Raw genomic sequence first — 7145 nt, 5'->3', positions numbered from 1 at the left:
TCCTCAAGGCCTGGTGGGCCAGGATGTGCTCCAGTCTCTCCTCCTCCCCCATCATCTGCTCCTGTGTGTTCTGATCAGATATGTCCCTCTCCCAGAGCTGTGGATTCAGTGCCATCCTTTGAAATAAATTCTTCTGGGTGGAGGGGCAGGCATCCACTTAGTATTTGGGACTGGGCCCAGTCCCCCAGACCTCTACACTGGTTCCCTACTCCATGCCGGCATGTTGCAATCACACCTTGGAGCACTAGGTTGAAAAGTCTGGTCCCTCTTTCCCTGTGGAGATATAAACAATACCCTCCCCTTGGGTGGCTTAGCACCGCATGCCCCCAATACCCATTTCTTCCTTATTTTCATCATTTTTTTCCTTTTCCCCATCTCCTCCCCAGTTGTCTACCTTGTGCATCCCTGCATTTGATCTGGTCCCTGCCATACTACCCGGTCCTCACCCCAAAAATGTTTGTATAGAGTAACTTTTTCCCTATGCGCCTTTTGCATTTTTTTTTTAACACTTACCTCAGCGGACTCATGTTGTACTTGTCCTTTTGTGCTGACTTACTTCACTTAGCATGATTTCCTCCAGCTCTTTCCATGCAGCAATGTGCTTCATACGTTCATCACTGCTTTTTAGCGATGCGTAGTACTCCATTGTATGTATATACACAGTTTTTTAATCCAGTCATCAGTTGATGGAAATTTGGGTTGTTTCCAACTCCTTGCAATTGTGAACTGTGCCGCAATGAACATTGGAGCACAGATGTCTGGCCTTGGTTTGTTTCTTGCCTCTTCTGGGTATATGCCCAGTAGGGGAATTGCTGGGTCATATGATAACTCAATTTCCATCTGTTTTAGATATCGCCAGTAAAGGTGTTTTTATATTGCCAAACCTTCCATGGGCCATTATGCACTCTTCAATCTATGCTCGTCAGAATGACAGTTTTTGACATCCTTGAAAAACTCAAATCACACTCCATTTTTTTTTAGTTTTCAGAAAAAGAGAAGGCTGAACAGACAAGATTGGGGCTGTGAGGTGGATGGAGTAAGATTTCCCAATGGGTTCATCCTGGATTATCCCACACTCCTCTTGATGAATCAATTGGTATATTGTTAGGATGGAACGCAAGTCTTCAGCGCAGCTTTCCTGGTCTTCTCACCAACGCAGTTTTCCGTTTTCTTAAACGTTCTCCCTAATAAGTCCCCAGGATGGTCCTCTGTCCTTTGAGAAAATCTATCAAGATTACCCCTTTGAAATCCTACAAACAGTCTCTATAACCTTCTAAATTGACCTCATTTCCTTGAACTTAACAGACTCACTAGACCCCTTAGAAGCCACTGTTTTGATTGTGGCTTGTTTTTGAAGGCTCCCTAATGCTACCAGAGCAGGGCATTACTGAGAGAACTCGTCTCTATCCATCCACTGATTGCAGAGATTTGTGGTGGAGTGGTTACACGTTGGGTGGTGATTCATGTGGTCGGCAGTTTGAAGCCACCAGCAGTTCCTCTGGAGCATGACTGGACTTTCTACTCCCATAAACAGTTGCAGTCTCAGAAACCCACAGGGGTCACCATGAATCAGTATTGCCTTGATGATGGCAGTGAGTTTGGTTTGGTTTTTAAGTTTAAACATGCTATGTTTGGAGTGAACTCATGTATGGAAACCTAGTAGCAATTTCTTTTGACTCTACCTCACATGTGGTTATATTTAAAGCAATACAAAACCAAAGCTGACCAATTGGAATGCATTGCAGAGAGCGTAGGAGGACAGAAACTGGATGAAAGGTGCATAGATGCCTCACATGAGAAATACACACCAGGAATAAAGGAGAGGAATATGCAAATATATGAAGGCAGATGTTTAAAAATATTTTTCTCCTTGTGCTCAAGTAATTAATTTAAAAATATTTTATTATACTTATTATCTTGCCATCAAATTATTTTGAAAGGCCCATTTTAATTACAGTTTGCCAATTTCTAAAAGGAAAGATCTGCTTTACTCACATTTATGTTCTTCAGGTATAGCATCACACTGAGCTGATCATACCTGCTTATTAAACTTTCAAACAATAAGATCGTTTCCAAATAAATTACTGGTTTTTAATGAAAGGTATGATACGCAATTTTCTTCATAAGCATGGAAAGCCAGATAAGTTGACTTCTTTGTAGCATGGAAAAAATGTATAGTTAGAAAAATAGAAGACTTCTTGAATATTGGAGTACAAAATACTTAAGATGTTTTGCAGCTAATTCTGATGATCTTTTAGAATGTATCTGCTCTCTACAGATAAAATAGAAAAAGGAAGCTAAGGTTTATTGAGATAATTAAGAGTATAGATGATTGTAATTGTTTGTGCACCCAGAATGGACTTAGATGTGGACTTTTTTGTTTGTTTTGTTTTTCAAGCTCTTATTTTATTTTATTTTTATTAATCATTTTATTGGAAGCTCATACAGCTCTTATCACAATCCATACATAAATCAATTGTATAACTCACATTTGTACATTCATTACCCTCATCATTCTCAGAACATTTGCTCTCCACATAAGCCCCTGGCCTCAGCTCCTCATTTTCCCCTTCCCTCCCCATGGCCCCCTCCCTCATGAATCCTTGATAATTTATAAATTATTATTTTGTCATTTTAGATATGGACTTTTGCAGGCTTATGCTCCTGGGCAATTTCTACAAAAAAGTGCTGGTTCTATCCCCGTTCTGTAAGAAACCACAGTAAAACAGACCTCTGTCAGGATACTCATTGCCTATGTGTGTAAATTAATACTGTTCTTCGATGCCAGGGGAGAGAGAGAGACAGAGATTTGTTCAGTAGTTTGGGAAAATGTAGCCGGGACAATTTCATATCCGGTCAAGATTGGCCAATAAAAGAAAAGAAAACAAAATAAAACAAACAAAACAAAACAAAGTGCTTGCATTTCTACGTTAAAGTGTTTGAGACTGATTACATTGCGGGCTGGTATGTGGGAGGCTATAGGATGGGGAGAGTGTTAATAGATATCCGGGGGAGAACGGCAAATGCAAAGGATTATACCTCGCGTGAAAACGCAATGCACTCAGGCTTTGCTGTAGATCACTTCGAGGACCTGGCCTGTCCGACTGAGTTACCCAGAGAAGGAAAATAAAAGAGTGGGGCTGAGAAGGGCCGAGGACAGGAGAAGAAGGATCTGTGTGGAAATAGAATCCTTGTTTCTGAGCTTAGCGCAAATATAAGCTAAAAACAAACGGGATGGAAGGAAGAAAACCGTGATGAGCCTATCTGGCTGTGAAGTTGTTTGCCCATTGACGTCCCCGGTTATTCAGAGGGTCCCCAGAGCTCGTGCAAAGTACTCTGCGTAGTTCATGTCAGTAACGCCGCTAAAGACATCTTCCTGGAATAATTGCCTCAACTCTTCATTTCCTTATGTTTCTGTAACTATAGCTGAAAAGATAGGGGCTATTTAAAAGGCTGGGGTGTTTATTTGCAATCATATAAATAACCACGTTAGTAAACAAGACCATTGCAATGTATACACACAATCCCAGTGGACACATTTAATTGGTTGCGTAATGGTGCCTTTTCTTTAAGCTTAGAGTTGTATAATGCAGATTGTGTTGCTACCTTTATTTGTGAGCTATCAATTAGTCAATCAATCAATTAGTATTTCCTGAGCTTGTACCCAGCACTAGGCCGTGCTCATTAAATTTGCAAATGACACAAATCTTGGAGGGATGTTAAATATGCTTGGTGATAGACATAGGATCCAAAAAGGTTTTGACAGCCTGGAGCAATGGACTGAATCTAACAAGATGAAATATAACATGGATAAATATAAATTCTTGCCCTTGAGTCCACAAAATTGACACTATGTGTATAGGATAGTGGATATGTGATTTAGCCATTATGAAGGTTTTAAAAAAGACCTAGTAAGTATTTTAATGAAGTGTTGGCTCAACATAATTTATCAATTTTAGCTACATGATGTCATTGCCCAAAATCTAGCATGCAATTTTAAGTTCTAGTAATGTGACATTCCATTTCCAACTTGGCAGGTCAGGTCCCATTCCAAGATGAGAGTATTTTGGGGGCCACATTTTAAGAAGAGAGCCTCAAAATGACATCATATAGACATCAAGGCGTAAAAACCTGCCAACACTTACACTGAGGACGACTTCTTAGTGGAATGACAACTTTCTGTACAAAGATGTCAACTCTTACTTAGAAGAACAATTCCATATGTACCGTGCGATTTAAGAGTTAGAACAGTGACCTCTGAATGGCAGTTACAAAGAAATAGAATTCTGCTCTTTTACATGTAATAGTAAAAACTGTTGAAAGATGAAAGGAACAGTTAAGGCTCAAATACCTTTTTATAAGGTATGGCTGACACAACTGAATAAGGATAAACAGAGAAGTCCGAGAGAGATTATGTCTTTAGCCAGGTGCTGGACTTACATATATGAAATGATTATGGTGTGCAAAGTTCTTGCCCTTCTTATTGTGAGAGGTGTTTCCACAGAAGCAAAATCATCACTGGAGAGAGGGATGGAAAAGAGACTCAGCTTTGTTTGATAAATTCAAACAAAGTTTGATAAACTAGATGGCCAATAAGGTTATTTATAAATGTTATATTAAGGATGGAACCAACCAATTAAAACCGAATGGCTAGACAGGTTCTAGAACCAGCCTCTCTCCTATATGACTTTAAAAAAACGCGGATTCTCTTTCATGATCTTTAAAATTAGTAATAGTGAATATTGCCTTGAGATGCTATAAGGATAAAACGATGAATAAGTGTAACACTGTAGAACAAAGCTTGATATGACAATTTCTCAACAATTGAAAACTACTATTATAATGATGAAGTAGTTGGCAAGGGATTTGTGCAATAGATGTGTAGAAAAATATGAAAGATCCAATATAAATGAAAGGCTCTGGGAGGATGATTGCCAGGCAGAAAAATGCTTGAAGATAAAAGAGAGATGCAATTGGGTATTTTGTGTTCAGCCCACAGAGAGGCGATCTTACCAGTTAGAGGAGAAGCTGGATGTTGATGAATTATTAGAAGTAAAACTGGGTGAGGTGATTGTGGAAAAACTTCTGAACAACTTAGTTTGGGGAAGGGAAAAGTACAGGGACATCCCACTTATTCTCAGGCAAGGATATTATAACACATACCCGCTTTTGTACAGTAAACTCATGAAGTGTCTAAAATGAAAGGTCTTACTTATGTTTAAAATCTAAAAATCTGCAAATCCTTCTTTAATCTAGTAATGAAAATTTTCTCTTTCAGAATAATTTCTTTTCCATAAAGCATTGCCTTCTAATTCATGTCACAATAACTTTGTTTTTGGTTTGAGTACCTTCGCATTGAAAACTATGTTTTTTATATTTGTGTTGACCACCACCATTTTTGACATTGAATTTGAATTTAAGAAAAACAACTCCAAATTATTAGTTAAATGTATTTAAAATATGTTGTTTAAAAAAGTTTAAAATGCCATTACTTAAACAGTATATATTTTTTTAACAGAAATGGCTTTTCTTGGAAGACTTTTAACTTGGTTCGGAGGAGGAAATTAATGCGGAGAATGTTAGGAATATGTCCTACAAGGCATATAATAATAGCTATGCGTGTCATATTTATGTGCACGTTCACTAGTACATGTAGGTTGTGGTCATTTTTAAGGGCTCTCAAGTCGATTCCAGCTCATAGCAACGCTGTGGTCAACAGAACAAAACACTGCCCAGTCTTGAGTCGTCCTCGAAATGGTTACATTTGAGCTGAATTGTTGCAGCCACGGTGTCAGCATATCTCTTCCTTTTTGGTCACCGACAGGAGTAGAATAGTGACAACGACATATCGGCATGTCCACCAAGCACATGGTGAGCACTCTGTCTAGATCTCTCTCTGCCATGAGCCAATTCTGACCCAGCGTGACTCTGTGACAGATAGACCTTCTCCTGTGGGGTTTGAGACTGTAATCCTTTTTTAAAAAAATCATTTTATTGGGGGCTCATACAACTCTTATCACAATACATCCATACATCAACTGTATGAAGCACATTTGTATATTCATTACCCTCATCATTCTCAAAACATTTGCTCTCCACTTAAGCCCCTGGCATCAGCTCCTCATTTCCCCCCCTCTCTCCCTGCTCCCCCTTCCCTCATGAACCTTTGATAATTTATAAATTATTATATTGTCATATCTTACCTTGTCCGACACCTTCACCCAGCCCTGTCCAACGTCTCCCTTCACCTACTTTTCTGTTGTCTGTCCCACAGGGAGGAGGTCACATGTAGATCCTTGTAATCGGTTCTCCCTTTCCAACCTACCCTCTCTCTGCCCTCCCCGTGTCACCACTCACACCACTGGTCCTGAAGGGATCATCTGTCCTGGATTCCCTGTGTTTCCAGTACCTATCTGTAGCAGTGTATATCCTCTGGTCTAGCCAGATTTGTAAGGTAGAATTGGGATCATGATAGTGGGCGAGGGTGGGGAGAAAGTATTTAGGAACTAAGGAAAGTTGCATGTTTCTTCGTTGCCACATTACCCTGACTGGCTCGTCTCTTCCCCGTAACCCTTCTGTAAGGGGCTGTCCAGTTGCCTACAGATGGGCTTTGGGTCCCCAGCCTGCACTCCCCCTCATTCACAATGATATGATTTTTTGTTCTCTGATGTCTGATACCTCATCCCTTCGACACCTTGTGATCACACAGCCTGGTGTGCTTCTTCCATGTGGGCTTTGTTGCTTCTCAGCTAAATGGCTGCTTGTTTACCTTCAAGCCTTTAAGACCCCAGACGCTATATCTTTTGATAGCTGGGCACCATTAGCTTTCTTCACCACATTTGCTTATGCATCTATGCATATGCACATATGCTATATGCACCACATTTGCTTATGCATCTATATAGTCAAGAGACTATAATTCTTTATGGAAGGAGAAAACATCATGTTTCTCCTGTGGAATGGCTGGTGGTTTTGAATTGCTAACCTGGGGTCTAGCAGCTCAATGCACAAACCACTATGTCCCCAGGGATCCTGTTGAGATAGGCTTGATTATATTGTCTCCTTGCTAGCCTGACTTCTAGTCTTTTGAATTATCCTCCTGGGATGGCAGACCCTGGTGTATAAAATAGTTAGGGTGAAGGTTG

General features: G+C 40.0%; 1 protein-coding gene across 1 annotated transcript in view; it reads left to right on the top strand.

Moving 5' to 3' along the window:
• USH2A (usherin) overlaps positions 1–7145 on the top strand; it is a 949135-nt gene that overhangs the window by 53101 nt on the left and 888889 nt on the right. The gene's annotated exons all lie outside the window — the stretch shown is intronic.

Source organism: Echinops telfairi, unplaced genomic scaffold (genome assembly GCF_000313985.2).
Source record: "Echinops telfairi isolate 266 unplaced genomic scaffold, ASM31398v2 ScPeMD7_7424;HRSCAF=8462, whole genome shotgun sequence".
Lineage (NCBI taxonomy): Eukaryota > Metazoa > Chordata > Mammalia > Afrosoricida > Tenrecidae > Echinops > Echinops telfairi.
Note: the sequence above shows the minus strand (reverse complement) of the source record. Positions and strands in the feature narration are given on the sequence as shown.